The following is a 22291-nucleotide window of genomic DNA, read 5'->3' as shown; positions in this document are numbered from 1 at the left end:
ATGCTGCACAAAAGTCATCCAACCCAGTAAGGACTTGATTCACCAACCTTTGGAAGGTGGCAGGTGCATTCTTCAGACCAAAGGGCATCACCAAAAATTGATAATGCCCACCTGGGGTTGAGAATGCTGTTTTGGCCTTGGACTCCTCAGCTAACCTGATTTGCCAATAGCCAGCTGTCGAATCAAATGTGCTCAAAAACTTAGCAGAAGCCAGTTTATCTATGACCTCATCTGCCCTTGGAATAGGATGTGCATCTGTCCTAGTGACAGCATTGAGTCCTCTGTAATCCACACAGAACCTCATCTCTCTCTTGCCATCTTTGGTGTGAGGTTTGGGGACCAGAACCACTGGGCTAGCCCAGGGGCTCTCTGAGGGTTCAATGACACCCAATTCCAGCATTTTGTGTACCTCAGCCTTTATACAGTCACTGACGTGGTCAGGTTGTCTGTAAAGTTTGTTCTTTACAGGCAGACTGTCACCAGTGTCCACCACATGGGTACACCAGTCAGTTTGACTAGGTATCAATGAAAACATATGCTGAAATGATTGTAGAACCTGTCTACATTCAATCTGCTGATGATCAGTGAGGTTGCCTCCAAGGGTCACTCCTTCAACTGAACCATCTTCAGGGTTTTAAGACAACAAGTCTGGGAGAGGGTCACTCTCTTCCTCCTGTCCCTCATCTGTAGCCATGAGCAAGCCCATGTCTGCCCTGTCAACATATGCCTTTAACCTGTTAACATGGAGTACCCTGTGGGGACTCCTGGGAGTTCCTAGGTCCACCAAGTAGGTAACCTCTCCAGGATTGTATGGGGTCCAGACCATTTGTCTTGGAGTGCGGATGGGGCCACTGGCTCCAACACCCATACCTTCTGTCCTGGCTGATACTCAACCAAGACAGCCTTTTGGTCATGCCAAGCTTTCTGTAAGGCCTGGCTTGCCTCAAGGTTTTTGGATGCCTTCTCCATATACTCAGCCATCCTGGAGCGGAGACCAAGTACATAGTCCACTATGTCTTGTTTAGGCTTTTTGAGAGGTAACTCCCATCCTTCCTTCACTAAACACAGTGGGCCTCTCACAGGGTGCCCAAACAACAATTCAAAGGGGCTGTAGCCAACTCCTTTTTGTGGGACCTCTCTGTAAGCAAACAGAAGGCAGGGTAGAAGGATGTCCCATCTTCGCCTGAGCTTTTCAGGTAATCCTTTGATCATACCCTTTAGGGTCTTGTTGAATCTCTCAACAAGCCCATTGCATCGTGGGTGATAACTTGTAGTTGACACCACATTCCTTCCACATAGCTGTCAAGTATCCTGACATGAAGTTGGTACCTCTGTCAGAAACCACCTCCTTAGGAAACCCCACTCTGGAGAATACTCCTAGCAGGGCCCTGGCCACAACAGGAGCTGTAGTGGTCCTAAGGGGAATTGCCTCTGGATACCTGGTGGCATGATCCACTACCACCAGTATAAATCTGTGCCCAGATGCAGTGGGGGATCCATGGGACCCACTATATCTATTCCCACTCTTTCAAAGGGAACCCCCACCACAGGTAGTGGTATTAGGAGGGCCTTTGTTGTGCCACCTGATTTGCCACTGGCTTGGCAGGTCACACAGGAGCGACAAAACTCCTTGGTATCTTCATTCATGTGAGGCCAGTGAAAGTGAGGGACAAGCCTGTCCCAAGTCTTGTTCTGGCCTAAGTGTCCTGCTAGAGGAATATCATGGGTATCACGTTGGAAGAGTCTTGACTCACCGGTCAGCCGGGTACAGCAGGAACGATGCGTTGCTAATAGACCCTCTCCCCACAGGGGTGACACCCCTGCGTGCTCATGAAACACCACATGTATGTCACACCTCTAGGGGGAAGGGAAAAAAGGGATAAAAGAACCAAAACGAAAATAATCTACTACTGGCAGGCACTGGCACGGGAGGTCCTTGCTAGATACACAATCTCTGGTAAGGTCCACCCCAAAGGCCCTGCAAGGGGGACAGAAGCACATAACACATCAGACGCGCGCTCTGCACCTACCTCCCCTTCTCTGAGCTCCCCCCCACCGCTTGTACACTTACTCTGACCAGTCTTTGCTTTCCTCATAGATCGGCAGGTTGGTAAACACACTTAAGAGTTCAGTACTATTCTGTAGAAATGTTAATAGTACTTATCTGCGAGGGTTGCTGATGCCGTGAGAGAAGACGGAATCCTTCCTTGGTTACTTCACCAGGAAGTCTGGATAGCGTGTCTCGGCAAGCACGACTACCGGCTTATCCCGGGTGTCCTTGGGGAGTCGGCTCGGTAGGTAGGTTGCGCCCAAGAGAAAGGTCTGGGAGGAAGGGAACAGAGAGCAGCACGCTCCCTGTCTGTTGGGGGCTTGCGGTCGTCACCGCGATGCAAGGGGGTGTAGTCGTTTGTAGTCCGGGAGAGAAGCGCGAGAAAACTCGCAATGCGCAGCGCACGTCTCCACCGTATAGGTGAGTACCATGCACTAGCCTCTCACACAGGGACTGGGGGCTGCGCTCACCACTGAATGTCTCGGGGGATATCTGCTCCTTGCAGCGCGCGTGGAGAGCGGCAGCTGTGAACACGGGCCTGACGCCCGCGGAGTCTCCTGGAAGTGGAGAGGTTCGTCTCGGTGCTGAAGTGGCAGGCAAGTCCAAGGGATCTCCGTCTGAGACCCGGAAGTACACAGAGTGACAAGCCCCGTGTTTCAGGTAGGCGGAGCTTATGTAGGCCACGCGCGGCTTGCACGAGGAGTCTGGGAAACGTAGTTCTTGCCTCCGTGACCTGGGAGGTGTAGTTCTCAGTCTTCTTGTCGGTCCTATGCCTACGCTGCGCCTCTACTAGCTCCTCCGTCCCCGAGCCCTGACAGTACCCCCTCCCCAGGTCCGGCGTCTCGACGGCCTGCCTGGCTTCAGAGGGTAACGGGAATGAAAATGCCGTAACAATAAGGGGCAGTGGAGATTGGACTTGGGTTCCCATGACCGCTCCTCTGGGCCGTACCCCTTCCATTCAACTAAGTAGTATACCCATCCCCTGATGACCTTAGAATCTAGGATACACTGTACTTCGTACTCCTCTTCCCCTTCTACCTCTATGACTGAAGGGCGGACCGGAACCCGTGTGTCGGGGTGACAGGGTTTGAGTAAGGAGACGTGGAACACTGGGTGGATTCGCCACTGTGGTGGTAGTGTGAGTTTCATTGCGACAGGATTAATGATTTTGGCAATCAGATATGGGCCTATGTATTTGGGCTGTAAGCGAGTGCTGCCCTTGAGTCTTAAATGTTTGGTACTAAGCCACACCTGGTCTCCTACTTGATAATCTGGTTCAGGATTTCTCTTTTTATCTGCCTGTTTCTTGTCTCGCTCTTGAGCCTCTTTTAACTGTTCTTTGGCTGCGTCTAAGGTCTGTTTGAGGTGTGCATGATGTTCTTGTATAGAAGGGTGCGAGGAGGTTCCAGGACGTGCGAAAGGCAACATGTTGGGATGAAACCCTTGGAGACAGTAAAACGGGGAACACCCCAAGGAGGAATGGGACGTGTTATTGTATGCAAATTCGGCGGACCACAGTAAGCTGCTCCATTCATCCTGATGTTGAAGGGTGAAGCACCGAAGGTATTGCTCCAGAGTCTGGTTAAGTCTCTCCGTTTTCCCATCAGTCTGGGGATGATAGCTGGAAGAGAGACGGGCATCGATCTTCATGCTGTCACACAGGTGTCTCCAAAATTTTGACGTAAATTGGGTTCCCCTGTCGGTGATGAGGACTGATGGTACTCCGTGCAATTTAACAATGTTTTGCAGGAAGACCATGGCTGTGGTGCTGGAATTTGGTAATTTGGTAAGAGCCAAGAAGTGCCCCATCTTGGTTAAATGTTCGATCACCACTAGAATGGTGTCATACCCCTGACTGAGTGGCATCTCTACTATAAAATCCATTGACACGGTATGCCACGGGGCTGGAGGAGTGGGTATAGGTCGCAATAATCCACTGGGTCTTTGATGTTGTGCCTTAGCTTGTGAACAAATGGAGCATCGGGACACATATGCGGCTACATCCTTCTGTAGTGATGCCCACCAAAAATATCTGGATAGGGTCAGTCCCGTTTTCTGTGTTCCAGGATGTCCCCCCATGGGGGAGTCGTGAATCCAATGTAACGCCTGTTGTTGGAGATTCTTGGTAGGCAACAGGACTTTGTTGTCATGGAACAGGTATCCCTCCTTCATATGTCGTTGTTGGGGGGCTTCTTGGATCCAGGTAATGGGATCGACTGAGGAGGAGTGTTCCTTTAGTTCAGTACAGAAGTCGTGAGACGAAAGTATTGCCACCGTCTCTGGTGGAAAGGACGCCCTTTGCATGATCACGGGAGGTTCTTCTTCTTCTTCTTGGGGTGCCAGGGGTTCTGCCGCCGGGGGTCGCGACAAGGCGTCTGCCTTTCCGTTCTGGGGGCCGGGCCGGTACTTAATAACGAAATCAAAGTCCGCAAAGAATAGCGACCATCGGAGTTGTCGTGGTGTCAGGGCTCGGGCACTTTTCAGAAAGAGCAGGTTTCGATGGTCCGTGTATATTTCCACGGTGTGTCTGGCTCCCAACAGATGTTGACGCCATTCTTCACAGGCTCTTTTGATGGCCAACAGCTCCTTGTCCGAAATTGTATAGTTGATTTCGCACGGAGTCAGCTTCTTTGAATAGAATGCAACTGGATGGAGTTGTCCGGTTCTTGGGTGACGTTGTGACAAAACACCTCCTACGGCGTAATACGAGGCATCCGTTTCGAGAATGAATGGTAGCGAGGCGTCCGGATGTCGTAAAACCGGGGCGCTGACAAAGCGCTGTTTGAGCTCTTGAAAGGCCTCTTCTTCTAAAGGAGACCAGTGGAACGCCGCCCCTTTTTTCAAAAGAAGAGTCATGGGCTGAATGATTTTCGAGAAGTCCTGAATAAAGCGCCGATAAAAGTTTGCAAACCCCAAGAAGCTTTGCAGGGCCTTTACACAAGACGGCGAAACCCATTCCCGAATGGCCAGGGTCTTCTTAGTATCCATACAGAGTCCCTTAGGGCCTATGACATACCCCAGAAACTCCACTTCTGGGGAATGAAACAGGCATTTTTCTAGTTTCGCATAGAGAGAATGTTGTTGGAGTCTTTCTAATACCGCAGAAACATGAGTAACGTGGTCCGTCAAGGAGGTGGAATACACTAAAATGTCGTCAATGTAGACGATACAAAAGACGTCCAATAAGCCTCTCAACACCTCATCCATGAAATACTGGAAGGCGGCGGGGGCGTTACAGAGACCAAATGGCATCACCTGATATTCATATAGGCCAAATTTGGTTCTGAAGGCCGTCTTCCATTCATCCCCCCACCGCACTCGTACCAAATGATACGCTCCCCGGAGGTCCAATTTAGTGAACACCGTAGCCCCTTTTAATTGATCTAACAGGACCGGGATCAAGGGGAGAGGATATCTGTTCTTCTTTGTAATGCGGTTGAGGGCTCTATAATCGATACACGCCCTCAAACCTCCCTCATGCTTCAGTATAAAAAAAAGAGGGGATGACGCCGGGGATGTAGAATGTCTTATAAATCCACTGGCCATGAGGGTTTTGAGATATTGCTGCAGATATTCCGTTTCGGCTTCGGTGAGGGCGTATATGCGACTACAGGGAATGCTGGCTCCCGGTTCAATGTCAATGACACAATCATATTCCCGATGAGGCGGGAGAGTGTTCGCCTCCTGTTCACTGAACACATTTTGGTATTTGAGGTATACGTTGGGTAGAGTTGTCGTACAATTCACGCTGGCGGGTACCTCACTGTTGGCCAGGAACCCCGCGGGGTAGATTGTGTGTGGCGGTGTTTGTCCTGTTTCTAGGTTGCAATGCTCCTTACAATAGGGAGAGTTCAAAGTAACCGTCCTTGCTGTCCACTGCATTAAGGGGTCGTGGAGCGTGAGCCAAGGCATGCCTAATATCAGGGTAAACTGGGGTGCGTCAATAAAATCAAAGCGGATGGCTTCTTGGTGGTGGGCTCCGATTCTCATCTGAATTGCAGGAGTATGATATCGTATGGGTCCGGATGTTAGCTCAGACCCGTCCACCGCCTTGACCATCTCTGGTATTTTCTTCTTCACACCTTGTAGACCTATGGCTCTTGCATATGTTTGGTCGATAAAGTTACCTGTTGCTCCAGAGTCCAGCAACGCATGCACCGATCTCAGGCCGATATCAGGAACGTCCAAGGTAACGTAGATGTTGATATGGGCAACTGCGTTCTGGACGGTGTTGACCGCCGCATGGCAGACCTCCTTCTCTTGGGGCCTCAAACAAGGGGTCTGAATCGTGTTTGGGCATTCTAGTTTTCCGGTAAATCGGGGGAGTAGGCCATCGCAGGCACTTTCTGTTCTCCCTTGCTGTCTCGGTACGGAAGCCGTGCTCTTGCTTTACATTCCTTTATGAAATGACCAGGCTTCCCACAATATAGACAGAGCCGTTGTTTCCTCCTCTTCTCTCTTTCATCTGGGGTAAGAGGTCCTCTGATCCCACCTATCTGCATGGGTTCGCTCCCGTCTGTGCCAGGGGTAGTGCTCTCGTTGGGAATGCGGGAGCGGGGCATTGGGAATCGAACCTCTGTGCGCTGTTTATCTCCCTTCCTCTCTAGGAGTCTATGATCGAGCTGTACGGTGAGATCGATTAGCTCGTCACAGTGTGAGGGCAACTGTACCACCTGGGCCAAAACGTCCTTTAGCTCACTTCTCAATCCTTGGTAGTACAGTAAGGACCGCTTTTCCATAGGCCAATCTGTTTCGGACACAAGTCTGTTGAAAGTCGTTATGTAGGTAAGCAAGTCTTGACTTCCTTGCTTTAAGGTGAGCAATTCTCTGTCCAAAGAAAGGAGATGCGCCTCTCGTCACAGAAGTTGTCGTAATCTCTCAGGATTGGGTCGTTTCTTTCAATGAGGGGAAAGGACCAACTAGCAGCATTCCCACCCAGATAGGACATGACGAATGCGGTCTTGGTTTGATCATTATGGAAGATCTCGGGCTTACATAGAAAGTGTAATTTGCACTGCCCCAGGAAAATGCCGAATTTCTTTGGGTCGCCATAATATCTTTCGGGAGGTGCCAGAGGCAGGTGTGGGGGATGGAGGACCTGGACCGTCGAGGGACTAGCACCACCTCCTGTCGCTCCTCCTCCCATCCCTTGTTGAGTGGGTGGTGGTAGCGTCCACGGTTTGATGTATTGGGACCCCCGCTTGTCGCTAACTCCCTGACGAGATATCCCTGCAACCTCTCTCCTCATCGTACTCATCTCATTACGGAGTTCTAGGTTCTCTCCGCGAAAGGCGTCTACTTCCAGCCTTAAGGCTGTTAACGTTTCCAACACCGAACTAAGTACGGTGTTAGTATCCATCGTTCGGGCTGTACGTAAACGTGGGCTTGTCACTCTATCACGTTGGAAGAGTCTTGACTCACCGGTCAGCCGGGTACAGCAGGAACGATGCGTTGCTAATAGACCCTCTCCCCACAGGGGTGACACCCCTGCGTGCTCATGAAACACCACATGTATGTCACACCTCTAGGGGGAAGGGAAAAAAGGGATAAAAGAACCAAAACGAAAATAATCTACTGCTGGCAGGCACTGGCACGAGAGGTCCTTGCTAGATACACAATCTCTGGTAAGGTCCACCCCAAAGGCCCTGCAAGGGGGACAGAAGCACATAACACATCAGACGCGCGCTCTGCACCTACCTCCCCTTCTCTGAGCTCCCCCCCACCGCTTGTACACTTACTCTGACCAGTCTTTGCTTTCCTCATAGATCGGCAGGTTGGTAAACACACTTAAGAGTTCAGTACTATTCTGTAGAAATGTTAATAGTACTTATCTGCGAGGGTTGCTGATGCCGTGAGAGAAGACGGAATCCTTCCTTGGTTACTTCACCAGGAAGTCTGGATAGCGTGTCTCGGCAAGCGCGACTACCGGCTTATCCCGGGTGTCCTTGGGGAGTCGGCTCGGTAGGTAGGTTGCGCCCAAGAGAAAGGTCTGGGAGGAAGGGAACAGAGAGCAGCACGCTCGCTGTCTGTTGGGGGCTTGCGGTCGTCACCGCGATGCAAGGGGGGGTAGTCGTTTGTAGTCCGGGAGAGAAGCGCGAGAAAACTCGCAATGCGCAGCGCACGTCTCCACCGTATAGGCGAGTACCATGCACTAGCCTCTCACACAGGGACTGGGGGCTGCGCTCACCACTGAATATCTCGGGGGATATCTGCTCCTTGCAGCGCGCGTAGAGAGCGGCAGCTGTGAACACGGGCCTGACGCCCGCGGAGTCTCCTGGAAGTGGAGAAGTTCGTCTCGGTGCTGAAGTGGCAGGCAAGTCCAAGGGATCTCCGTCTGAGACCCGGAAGTACACAGAGTGACAAGCCCCGTGTTTCAGGTAGGCGGAGCTTATGTAGGCCACGCGCGGCTTGCACGAGGAGTCTGGGAAACGTAGTTCTTGCCTCCGTGACCTGGGAGGTGTAGTTCTCAGTCTTCTTGTTGGTCCTATGCCTACGCTGCGCCTCTACTAGCTCCTCCGTCCCCGAGCCCTGACAATGGGCCAAGGTAAGAAGGAAGCCCCTAAATTGCAGAGGTATAACCAACCTCCTGGTTGCACCAGGTTTTGGGTCTCTAGCCTCTGAATAAAGGAGCCCATCATCCCAATACACTTTATGGGTACCTTGAGCATTCCCAGCAGCCTCAGCAGCAACCAGCTGTCTGAGGGGTTCAAGAAATGGACAGGATAACTGAGCCTGCCCCAAGTCAGCCCTGGAAGGTCCCCCTGTCCCCAGAAACTCAACCTGATCAGGTTCAATCTCTTCAGGGACAGTTCCTTCAGGGTTCTCTAGATCATCTTCCTGGGAAGGCTGATCATCACTTGGAGGCAGGGGGGAAGGCACAGCCTTAACCCTCCTGTTCTTCTTCTTGGTAGGTGCTTGGTCCATTGTTCCAGGATCCAAGACCTGTGGTTCAGTAAGGCACTTTTTGGCCTGTGACCTGGTCACAGCAAGGACATGTGGTGATATACCTAACATCTCTGCATGTGTCCTGTACTCCACTTCTGACCATAGAGAACTCTCTAGGTCATTGCCCAACAAACATTCTACTGGGAGGTCTGCACTAACGACAACCCCTTTGAGGCCAGTTACCCCTCCCCATGAGAAGTTAACAATAGCCACACTATGTGAAGTAGTGGCATTGCTGGCATTGGTCACCAGGTAATTCTCACCTGGTATGTACTGCCCAGGGTCCACAAAGCCTGGTGTCACCATAGTGACACTGGCACATGTGTCCCTGTAGGCTTGAGCCACTTTTTCATTTATTAAAGGAGTCTGTCTGTACTTGCCCAGGTTACTGGGGCTCACAATCAGGGACAAATCCATGTCCCCATCACAGATCAAGACTGCCTGTGTCAGGGTTCTGTCTAAGTCAGAATCTCCTTCAGTTCCCATAGTGATTCCCACTACACCCTTTGTCTGGGGACCAACACTGCTAACAGTAGTACTGGGAGCAGGTGCCTTAGGGGCAACAGTGTTGGGGGCTCCACCCTTCTTACAATCACTAGTCCAGTGAGTTGTATTCTTGCAAGATTTGCACCAGGGTTTCTTTGGACCTTCTTTCTTCTTCCCTTTAGGCTGGGACCCACCCTCGTTAGTACTAGTTTGGGGCCCTGTTGAACACTTCTGGTCTTTAGATTTCTGATCTCCACCCTTTTGGTCTGTTTTCTTCTGATCACCCCCTTGGCCCTGGTTCTGGTTCTTTGGCTTAACCCTGGTTCTGACCCATTTGTCTGCCTTCTTTCCCAATTCTTGGGGAGAGGTCAGATCTGAGTCAACCAAGTGTTGATGCAGTTGCTGGTTCTGACAGTTATTTAAAATCTGTTCTCTCATCATCAAATTGTACAATCCTGTATAATCAGATACCTTACTTCCCAGCAACCAACCCTCCAAAGCCTTAGTGGCACATTCAATGTATTCAGACCAGTCCTGAGTCTGTGTCTTCTGGGTGTCTCTGACATTAACCTGTACTGTTCAGTGGTTAAGCCTAACCCATCCACTAGGACACTCTTCAGGGCTCTGTAGTTTCTGACATCCTCCTCTCTAACAGTGAGGAGTCTATCTCTGCCTCTACCTTCAAAGGAGAGCCATAAGATTGCTGCCCACTGGTCTTCAGGAACCTGCTGCACTTTGCAGGCTCTCTCAAGAGCAGTCATCCATTTGTCGATGTCATCCCCACTTTTGTAGGGGGGCACAACCTTGGACAGGTTCCTATTGTCAAAGACCCTATCTTTGTCCTTAGGGACAATGCTGCCACCAGTGGGTATAGACCCACTCTCTCTAGGTTGCCTAGCTTTACTCAGTTTCTCTTCCATCAGAGCTACTTCTAGCTCCTGTCTCCTGATTCTCAGCTGAGCTTCCTTCATTCTGGCCTCATGCTCCCTCCTCTGAGGGCTGGTCATCCCCCTTCTGGAGCGACCTTGAGAGCCTCTAGAGGCATGAGAAGCATTAGAGTCACCTGAGTGATTCCTCTGCCTCCCAAGCCCCTGGTTAAGTCCACTAGGGAGATCCAATGGGGTGATCCCATTGTCAGTCCCCAGTAGCCTTAAGTTAGCTGGGCCACGTATAACACTTGGCACTGGGCTAGTTCTCCCTTCATCCCCACTAACATCTGTATCCCTATCACTTTCATCCTCTGTAGTATGATTCTCATCTAAGGGATGACTATTGGAAAGGGGTACCTCAGTAGCATCTTCAGAAGGGGGGCCTCCTGTTCCAGTCCCTAAGGGGCCTAACTGGGAGGCTGTCTTGAGAGCTCTTTGATCTTCATCAGCCTGTAAGAGTTCTCTGAGTTCAGCAGAGGTAGGGTTCTTGGGCTGTTTAAGGCCCCTGATATTTGCCAACTGCCTGAGCTCATTTTTGTTTAGGGTAGCAAAGATGGATGATGCCCTCTGGGGGTCACTCTCGACAGAGATGGGTATATTGGACCCCTCTGCCCCAGCCATTGCTCTTAAGTGTGGGTGGATGTGTTGCAACTACCTACACTTGGGTTTTCCTACTAAACCTATCTAGTAGTTGTAGTCAGGGTGTGCTACTCCCTTTGCTCTACAACAACTAAGTTCAGTAGAACTTAAGTATATCTAATCTAAAGGTACCTGTATGATCTTTCAATTGGTAACAAAGAGATTACAGAGGTAAAACACAGCAAGCTCAAATCCCACCGCTGCCACCAATGTGAGAAGTTGGCGTGGTATATGATGTTCACTAGTTAAAGTGACCACCTTGTACCATGCCAAGCAACCCTTATGGTGTGGTTGTAAGTCAACCTTTTCGGACTAGCTGCCCTAGTGGTAGCGTAGGCTAAGAAGTCTTTGAGGCTAAACTCGTTAAAGCGTGTTAAGCAGGCTGTTTTACCATATGGAACCCCCCTTTATACCAATGAAAGGACACCACACAGATATATATTCAAAATATATATGTATTTATTACTCAAAGTATCCCCTAGACTCTTTATGAGCACAGGAGCACAAATCGTTAAACAAGAAAGTATTACAATATACAGAAGTTGCACTTTATATGGATGGGCCCTGGTGGCCACTCAAACCATAAACTAAAATAGTGGTATAAGTACCATGAACAGGAAAGGGAAAAGGCCTAGGGCCTCTAGAATCGCTGGGCCTACAAGGAGCTAACTTCAGTTAGTGACCAGGAGGTCCACGGGTCGCGTGTGCAGTAAGGAAAGTTACACGCGGGCTCCCATAGGTTTTCAATGGGTGCGTAAAAGTTCAAAAGTTACTGCTAGAAGGGTCTTCTGGATGGACTACGAACTTAAGACTTAAAACACAGACACTAGAGATGTTTCTCTACACTTGGGCACCGGAGTGCCTGCTTTACCTCACCCAAAGGAAGCGGGTGCATAGGTCTCGAAGTGCGTCGGGTTTCGTCTATCGATTCAATGGGGCCTGATGGCAAAGATGCTGCAGGCGGTCGGTCCAGAAGAGATGCGGTGGATCCAAGAGTGGATCGGAGTTGTAGAAGACCTGAAAGCAGAGGGAACAGTGTTCACAGTCACTAGCCAGTGACCGGCGTGGCACCAGGTAGGTACCAGGCGATGTCGGATGCAAACAGGTGATGAGGTGTAGCTTGTCTCCGCAGCCACGTGGTCCCTGAAGGTTGACGACGTCCAGGAGTCGGTTCACGAGCTGTTCCACACAGGCTCTCGCTGTCAGCGGTGTCGGCGACTCGAAAGAAGCAAACAAGCCTTGGCAAAGGCAGGAGTCATGGAAAGTAAGGAATGCTGATTGTTCTGACCAGCAAGGTCAGAGGGGCTGCTCCTTTGGAGAGCAGCTGGGGCCAGTCTGGGGCAACCAGACCAGCATTGTTGATTTCAAGTTAGGTCGCCAAAATGGCCTCTAGCCAACGGGCCAGTGACCAGGCAGGCGCGTCGAGATACAAAGTGCAGAAGGGCCCCACGCAGATCGTGGAGATGCTGGAGGGCTCACCTTCGGTGCAGATGCTGCTCTGATGTTGGGCTTCTCAGGACCCAAAGCACAACTTGGAGGGAGCCTCTGTTGTTGCGCTTGCAGCTTGTCGTGGGTCTTTCAAGATGGCTGGCTCCACGTGTCTCGGTGCCTCCACGGGTTCCTTTTTTTCAGGGACTGTGGATCGGGCGGTAAGAGGTCTGGTGGTCCAGGTCTTGTTGGGCTCTGGGCTCGGGCTCCAGCGGGAGGTGGCGGCAAAGCAGATGTCGAGTAGCTGGTTGGTGCTTGTGTTAGCAAGATGGTCACTCCCTGACCATAGGGGAGATTTCCTTCTGTCCTCTGTGCAGCAGAGTGTCGAAGTTCCCGTCTTCTTCTTGTGGTTAAGTTGATTCCAGGATGTCTGAAGTCTTAGGACACAGCTCCTACCTTTAAGCGGATTCTAGGGGCCGGACTACCTGCTAGGTCCCTCCCTAAGGGTGGGACCAGGAAGGGGGGTGGTTACACCCCCAATTCTTTGTCCAGCTCGCCCCAGGTCCGGGGCTGGTGTGTCCTAGGACCGGTTTGAACTGGCATATGCACCGAGGCTCCTTGTGAGCCTCAGGCATGTCTGATTCCATTCAAGCCCTACCTGACCAATACACAAAATCCTGTCTGGGGTGGTGCACGCACCTCCCCTGGCAGGAAACCCTTTGTCCACGTCTCCCAAGCTGGAAGGACTCCCAGCAGCAGGAGGGCAGACTTGTGTCTGGGGTGGCAGCATCCATTTTGTGGAGCTGAGGCTATGTCTGATTTTACCCGGGTTTCAGGTACTGTACATGTCGTGTCCCTCTAAAAGGGTGGAATGCTAACCCCGTCTCCAGAATTGGCGAGGGGTTAGTATTCCAATTCGTATGACACCTTACTCGACATGTTTTGATAAAGCCAAACCAAAGATAGCATTTAACCGCGAGGTTCATAATGCACTCAAGAGTATATGGTATGACGATATCTGGAAACGGTAGAAGGAAGTGGTTCCGACCACAGCAGACAGGCTCAGCTCATGCCAGAGCACCATCTCACATGGAACCAAGCACTCTGCCTTCAGGATTGTCAAGGCCTGCCATAGGTGTGTCTTATAGGTTAACATGTGTCCCATTTAAGGTTAGGTATAGGTATATTACACCTAAGTAAGAGGTGGTTACACCAACTTACCCTAGCTGAGTGATCAGCCAGTTGTGTCAAATTTGTTAGGCCAGGCCAGGGGTGGCACAATACATGCTTCAGCCCCTGGTAGGCCTTAGATACACCAATGCCCTGGGTACCTAGTGTTCACTGGTACAGGGGCTCACAGGATGATCCAATTCCAATTGGTTATGCACCTAGGGTGCATAGTGTCAATTTAGTTAGAGAGAACAGCAGGCTGGGGGTCTGATTAGCAGGCCCACAGCCTCAATATGCCAAAAACCAGTGAAGCAAAAAGCGAAAATTTGGGGTGACCATAGGATAGCAGACCCTACTCTCCTACACCTTGTAGTCCAATACTCAGGTTCATCAATTGTGTGATGCACCCTCCTCTTCTGATCCACAGGTGTGGCCCCTACAGCCTGTTGCTTGTGTCACTAGGGCACTGTGTCCCTGCAGTCAGCTATGCTTCAGCGTCCGGACAGCATCTGTTCCCGTGACTCTGTTGTGTGTTTCATGGGTGGTTCAATTGTTTACCCAATGCCTGGGATCTGACATGTGATCTGTGTGTGCCCTTGATATGTGTTACAATTGCTGGTCTGACTCACCACATGTGGCTGGGGTATTTCAAACAAAGCCATGCAGCAGGGGACTCCAATTTGTGGGCCTCAGGAGTATGTATATAAAGTATGTCACACTTGCTTAGCCACCTGACTACTGTCCAGGGCCAAACACTGTTTCACGTAGACCTGGGCAGTCATGCCTCCTCAAGGGCATTTAGAAAAACTCCAGGCTTGCCCTGTGATGTGATGTACTCACTGTGGTGTGTGCAGTCAGTGCAGGTGACTGATGTTGTTCTCTTTCTTCCTATTCCTATCCAGATACATCCACGGCCACAGGAGGGGACAGCTCCACGGACCAGGAGGAGCCACAGAGCCTGACAGGGACAGAAGGAGAGGAGTGGGGGGACCCAGTGGCACGGAGGGCGAGTGGAGCCACACTGAGGAGTCATCAGCACCATCCACCCCAGCTGAGGGCCACAGCAGCTCTGAGGATGAGGATGGAGGCGGGTGTCAGCAGCCACCAAAACCCAGCTAGTGAGGCTGTCCCCGCCACCGCCCCCACCACCACCACCATCATCACCCTCCCATCGGCTCCCATCCCAGAGGTCCGTGGAGGCTCCCGTGTTCGGGAGCATGTCTCCTTTGTGTCAGGTACCTCACCCCCTGCCCCTGTGTCCCCTCCTGCCCTGAGTGAGGAGTCTGTGGACTTACTTAGACAGATCCATGTAGGGCAGACATCGATGCTGAGTGTCCTCCATGCACACACCACTCTGTTGACGCAACTGGTGTCATTCATGGAGGGCATTTCATCGGGCATGTCTGCCCTACAGAGGACCAATCAGTCCGTGGCCTCCTCCCTGACGGCAGCAGTGTCCCTCCTTCAACAGTCCCGCACCCCTCCTACCCCTGCATCACCCATGATTCCTAGCAGCTACCTGTCCCAAGCACACACACACCTGCACATTCTCACAAAGCCACAGACACAGGCAGCACACAAACACCCAAACCAAGGGCTAGACGTGCACACATGCAAGCGCTGGGGACTGATACCACACTCACAGGGGCTGGTTTGCAGACACACACACAGTCATCCACAACCACACCGCAGTCCTCCGATACCTCTACCTCCCAGCCCCCTTCCCTTGCCTCACCTGCAACCCCATCTCCACAGAAGCTCTTCCTCTGTGACCTTGGCCTCTTCCCCACCGACCCAGCAGATCCAGATTACAAGGGGAAGAGGAAGTCCCCACATACAGAGGGGAGTGCCCCTCACACCCGGACACCCTCCCCCAGGCACAGTCAGGCTGAGGCCCCCACCCGCAAGTCCCCCCAGAGCCGAACGACCAAGACCCCACCGCCGCCACGCAGCTCCAAGGCAAAGTCTCCGTCCTCCATCCCCCAGGCCACCACTCCAGAGGTTACTCCGCCACACCCTGCCCCGGGTTCCCCCACCCACAGATATACCATCCCCAAAATGTTGAGGCCCTCCCCCCCACCACTTGCTCCTCCACACCCGGTCAGACGGTTAGTGCCACTGATGTGGGGACCGTGTCCCCCCCCCTGTCCTGCCGACCTCACCTGCACCCCATTCTGCTCACATGGATTTAGGCACTGCAGTGGAGTCCACGACCACCCCGTCTGACTTTGGCACTGCAGTGGGGCCCAATCCACTCCATCTGACCTGCCCACTGAAGTTGTGCCGGCACCCACCCCATCTGACTTGTGCCCCACAGTTGTGACTGCACCCACCACGTCAGTCAGCTCCACTGCAGTTGCAAGTGACTCTCCTGCATCCACCACCCCTTCACAGCCTCCTTCTGCTGCGCCCTGATCCTGTCCCTGCGGTGCCTGGCCTGCGCCCATGTATGCCCCTCCTAGGGGATGTCCCCTGTCCTTCCCAGTGCAGGCAAGCAACGTGTGACAGTTGTCACTCAAGTTCACTCCTTGTCATTTGATAATGGACTGGCCATTGGCCTTTTGTTTGAACGGACGTTTACATTTTCATATGCTGAATAAAGCTTTTTTCTTTTGAACTTGATTTAGCTGTACATTATGTTGATGATGTTTAGCATGCCCTTGCACCTGTAATGCTGGATTTTCAATGTTGAATACTGAGGTGTTGATGTGAGGTACTCCATGTGGTCCATGAGATATGTATCCTATTCTGGTCGGTATCCATGTCATCCTTTGCAGCTAACTGGGTGTGGCATGATCAACAATTTGTGGACATCTCTGTGAACATTTCATTTGCATGGTCACATCTGTGGCTTGCACTCATGCACATATGATGTGCTTCCCATTGTCCAATTTGTCTAGTTCCCTGACTTTGGGCGCATCTCCACTGGACCTACAGGTGTGGGCATCATTGGTATAGGAGCAACTGGGTACTCTGTGCAACTTGCCGTACATATGTGTTGAGTATGTGCAGATGACTTAGGGGAGACTCACGTACCCAGGCTGTTGTGACCGGAGCCTTCATTGTGTGGTAACTGATGGCTGACTGACCAAGTGTTCTGCTGACATGAGTGAGATGTGCTGTAACTATGTTTGGCACAGCTGGGCTTCCACAGGAGTTGGGTCCCCTCAGGCTATGTCACGGATGTGTTGTTCCGTGACATAGCCTGGGCCCATGGTGCGAGTTGTGTGAGCCCAACCTTCACTAGCCCTCTTTAAAAAAGCGCTCAAAACGTGGTGTTTCATCAAGGCCTACCAGTAAGCAAGTGCATTTGATCTAACTAGCATTCAGTGGTTAGGCGACTTGACGCCCATTGGGCTTAGTAGCGCATTATAAATTGGATTTCATTCATTCATTCATGTGTGTGTGTGTCCACATCCCTTTTCATACACAGGCAGTGTTCCCCTTGATATGTTCCTGTTGTTTATGCTTGCTGAGTGGTACTGTGTTCATCCCACAACTTTGCCATGGGCTACCAGATGTGTGGGTGCATGACACACTATTGTTAATTGGTGTTTCATCATTGGGATTCTTCAGTTCTGAGTTGTGGTGATGTTGTCAGACGCAGATGGGACACAGTCAGGGGTCCCCAAGGCACTTGTTAGTTCGCAATATCATGTAGTTGTCCCTAGGTGATACCTTCCAGTAATTGAGACATGTGTATGTGTGTGTGACTGCTTCCACTTGTCCTGTTCCGTGCTGCAATGTTTGCAGGTGTCAGCATGTGTGCCTTGTGGTTCTCCTTGGCTTCTGCATTGTCCTGGGACTGTGGGTGGTATTCTGAAGGTTACGTGAGCTTTGACATCATGGCCAGGTACCGCATACTGTCCTTGTGTAATGAGTCTGTGCACCTTAGTTCCTCCCAACATTCCTGTGATTGTCATGGGTGCATGTGCAATGTCACCTGTCCATGTGGGCTTCACAGATGCACATTGTTGCAGTTCAGGGTGTGTGGTGTTGAGGGTAGACTGATGTAAATGTTTGCATGGATGGGCCCCTAGCTCCCGTTTGTCCATGGATGACGGGCCATGCTAAGTTATTTGTGTTTGTGTAGATGTGATGTACGTTTGTGGCACAGGACACATGTCTGGGTTTCACAGTTTGTAAGACATCTACCTTTGTCATCACAGTGGAGGTGTCATGCATGCTTGTGTCACCCCAATGTGTGGTCCCTGGGGGTAGTGCTGTTGTGTGTCAGTCTCTTGCTTTGTTAGTTTGTGTTCATTCCAGCTTGTGTCACATGTGTCCGTTGGGCTCCCTCTCATCTCACAATGCCTAATTGCCCACTAAGGGTGTCCCAATGATGGTTTACTTTTGTATGGCACTGTGTCCACATCTGTGTCACTGTGGTTCAGCCCCTCTCATGTGTTGTGTAGTTGCCTGTGGATACTGAGACACACACACACATACACAAACATGTTGTGTCGGATGTGCAGTGTGAGGTTGCCTGTTTGTGTTTGTGCATCTGCATCAGTGCATTGGTATTGCTGTTGTGGGCCATTGTCTGGATACTGTTTTTGTGATTTTCCCTGCTGTCCCTGTGAGTCATATCACATCATTCTGCACATTCATCCTGGTTGTTAGGTGCCATTGCTGGCATGGAATGTGAGTTTGTGACCTGACACCTACAGTCTACACAGGTTGTTTTGATTAGTGTGTCTATTTTCGTGTGTAAGCTTTGTGATGGTCACTTCTGCTCTTGTGTCATTGTACACTGTATGAATTGTCAGCCCCCATTTGTGGTGCTTGTCTGCACATGGCCAAGAGTATGTTTTGTTTTCACAGCACTGTTAGCCTCACCACATCCCTGTGGGTATGGGACACAACCACTAGTTTGCCCTAAAAGTGTTTCATGTGTTGGGACCAGGAATCATACATGCTGTTTGGCATTTGCAGCTTTGACCATGATGACACTTACCTTTTGGTCACTGTGATGAGGGGGGGTTTAGACCCCATCATCACAATGCTCGACATTTGCTGCAGTTTGGAACCCCACACTTAACGTTTGTTCTGCACAGTGAGGGAGTGTTATTTTTACATTGACATGGTACTATAGTGATGCTTGCCTTGTGTAGGCCACACTCATTTGTTGGTCACACATGTGCTGTTAGTTACATTGTATGTTCGAAGTCATAATCACTGTTGTGGGCATTTGTCACAGACTACACACTGTTTTCATGATGTTAGGGGGGATGTATTTTGCTGACATACCTAATGTTGGAGTATGATGGATGTGTGGCGCATCACCCATCCTATGGGTGGGGGTGGCAGGGGTGATGGGCAACAGGTCCCCTATGAGTGGGGGTGGCAGTGGTGATGGGCAACAGGTCCCCTATGAGTGGGGGTGGCAGGGGTGATGGGCAACAGGTCCCCTATGAGTGGGGGTGGCAGTAGTGCTGGGCAACATAAGCCCTATGGGTGGGGGTGGCAGGGGTGATGGGCAACAGGTCCCCTATGAGTGGGGGTGGCAGGGGTGATGGGCAACAGGTCCCCTATGAGTAGGGGTGCAGGGGTGCTGGGCAACATAAGCCCTATGAGTGGGGGTGGCAAGGGTGATGGGCAACAGGTCCCCTATGAGTGGGTGTGGCAGGGGTGATGGGCAACATAAGCCCTATGAGTGGGGGTGGCAGGGGTGATGGGCAACAGGTCCCCTATGAGTGGGGGTGGCAGGGGTGCTGGGCAACATAATCCCTATGAGTGGGGGTGGCAGGGGTGATGGGCTACAGGTCCCCTATGAGTTTGGGTGGCATTAGTGATGGTCAACATGAGCCATAGGGCTGGGTGTGGTAGTGGTGCTGGCCATACAACCCCTATGGTGGCCTGTTGTTAGTGGCCAGGATGTGGATCCCCTGTGGGCGTGTGTGCCATTTTGCGGGTACGTGTCGTTTGTTTGTGTGGTAGGTGTCTGACTTACCATCTGCGCTGTCCGCATCTGTTCCTGATCCGGTCATAGATGTAAAGCACTGGTATGACCTGCGCGATGGGATTCATGATGTGTTCGCCTCGTACACGGTGCTTGTTGCTCCGTCTCGTACCAGTTGCAAGCTGGTCCGTCTCGTACCCGTGGATTGAGTTGTGGCGTGAATCGTAGCTGATATGCCTCTTTTCCGGATGCTGTGATGCGCCGTATGTGGCAACCCGTCCGGCGCGTAGGAAGTACGCATCGTACTTGTCCAGCAAGACTCTCCTCTTTCTCTGCCATCACCATCCCTCGTCTCAGCCATCACCCTCATGCTCTGCGGCCATGACCTCATTCTAGTTTTCATACCACACTGTCCGCACACTCTGCCACTACCATCACCCTTCGCCATTGTCGTGCTTCTCTACCATCGCCATCCTTGTCGCCACCCTAATATAACTTTCAATGCACTGTAAAGACTTAAATAAATAATCTTTTTGCATGGTTTGTGGCTGCCTGTTTTATACTGCGTGCAGACCGTCTTATACTGGTAACAATACGCTTTAAACTATGGCACCATATGTTATAGTGTACATAATACACTGTTTAAACTAATGGCATACATGCTCTCAGTGCTTTCTGTCACAGGCTGGGCCCTCATAGCACTATAAATACACATCATCATTTCGCAGCGCTCTAACCAGGATTCCATCAGAGACCAAGGGTCCGAGTTCATGGTTGCCTAAAGAAATCAGTCTCTGGAAACATTTTGATGAGATGGCTGGCCCCTGGAAGAATACCTTGTAGTCCTTTAAACACAATTGTAGGCAGACACCACTTCCCGCAGACAACCATCTCCTCTCACAGGCCGGAAAGTATTTAAAGTAGCAGTATTTAAAGGGCATCTTGCATTGAAATCGTGGGTAATGCACACCCTCATGGATTTTGTGGGAAGATTGTGAATCATTAAATACTAAGGGCCAGATGGACATAGGTTTGTGTTTGCGATTACCTAATAGCAAAGGTTTGCAGTTCCCTATTAGATAATTGCACGCAAACATCGATGAACTAGGGTGTGTTTTACACTGTTTGCGATTCCCAGTGAGTCACAAATTAACCTACCTCATTAATATTCATGAGGTAGGTCTCAATTTGCGACCTATTGGGAATTTCTAATCTCACAGGGATGGTGGCCTGATGGGGTCAGCAGGCCACCATGTTTGTGACTCCTTTTAAATAAAGCATCTTTTTTTTTATTTGCAGTCCATTTTTCCTTAAAGGAAAACAAGATGTGTTTCAAAAACAAAAATGAAAAGTTTTCTTGACATTTTTTAAGAGTGGGCAGTGGTCCCACAGACCACTGCCTGGTCTTAAAAAATGTTTTTACAACAATTTACAAAGTGGAAGGGGTCCCCAAGGGACCCCTTCCCCAAATGGGTTTGCAAATGTATGACCACCTACTTGAAGTACGCGGAAAATGAGAATGTTTCGAGACCGTATTTCAGTCGCAAAACATCCAACACATACAGCTGCGAGTCGCAATTAGGAAGAGACACTCTTAACACGCCCCAACCTAATACCTATTCAGAAACCATTTTGCGATTCGGTTATAGGCTACCGAATCTCAAAATAGGGTTTTGTACATAGAAAAATGCTTTTCTACAGTCGCAAATTGCCCAATTCTGCGAATCTGGCCATTTGCAACCTAACAAAAGCATCGGACATCTGGCCCTAAAAGCTGGGGACAAGATTCATGAGTATTAGTCAGAGGACAAGCTGACTAATACTCACACTGCTGTGATCATGATAGCACAGATTCATGTGCACAAAGCTATGGTTTTCAGTATACAAAAAAATAACTCAGAGGCCTAATAGAGCTCAGACTCACTCAGGCTTCTTCTCCTGTTAATAGCCCTAATCACACAACCTCTGCTTTTGACAGTATCTAGACTCCTGCCCAGTAAGAATTACTTTCTTAGTCTGTGCTTTTCTCTACAGGCCTCTTTTAGTCAATAGTTTGGTGTATTGTGGATGAGTTGTGCTGGCATGACAGGTAATTCCTCATCATGTTGCTTACAGTTATAATTTGGGGGTTTTGTGAAGATGTACAAGGTGGTATTAACAGCATCAGAGTGAGTTTTGGCTCAAGAGCAGGATGTATAGGAGAAAGTAGCAGATCAAAGGAGGCGATGGGCCTGGCTCCTAGGATGAGGACTGAACCTTGACATGCCACAAGGTTCCACTACATCTCTGGGGCAGGGAAGCCTGGCCCCTTGACCACCTAGTTAGGAGGGATGACAGAGTGTGCTGAAAATGACTGAGGTTGTGAGACGGCGGACCCCTCTACTCGTATAGATTTAGAGATCGAACAGTTATCCATTGCTTGTAAAACATTAGTATTCAGTACTTCTATGAGACTTTGGGAAGCAGCCACAGATTACTGGATAGGGAGGCATGGCAGCCAAGAGTTGAGAACACTGACTGTGATGAGATCATCTAAAACAAGCATTTGCAATGCAATAAGTCTCGCATTAGCAAGAATTTGAGCTATTGACATTTTAAATGGCAATGCTTTTTATTTATGTGATTTGAAAAACTGCAAGTCTCCAAGAGGCAGGCAAGGCAAGGCTGGAAGTAACTGCGTCTCTTTTACTGCCAGCCATGTTTCTCCTAAGCAAGGCACAACAAACGTGTTTATGCGCCGCT

This window comes from Triturus cristatus, chromosome 5_2 (genome assembly GCF_964204655.1).
Source record: "Triturus cristatus chromosome 5_2, aTriCri1.1, whole genome shotgun sequence".
Taxonomy (NCBI): Eukaryota; Metazoa; Chordata; class Amphibia; order Caudata; family Salamandridae; genus Triturus; species Triturus cristatus.
This window is presented reverse-complemented; position numbering follows the sequence as displayed.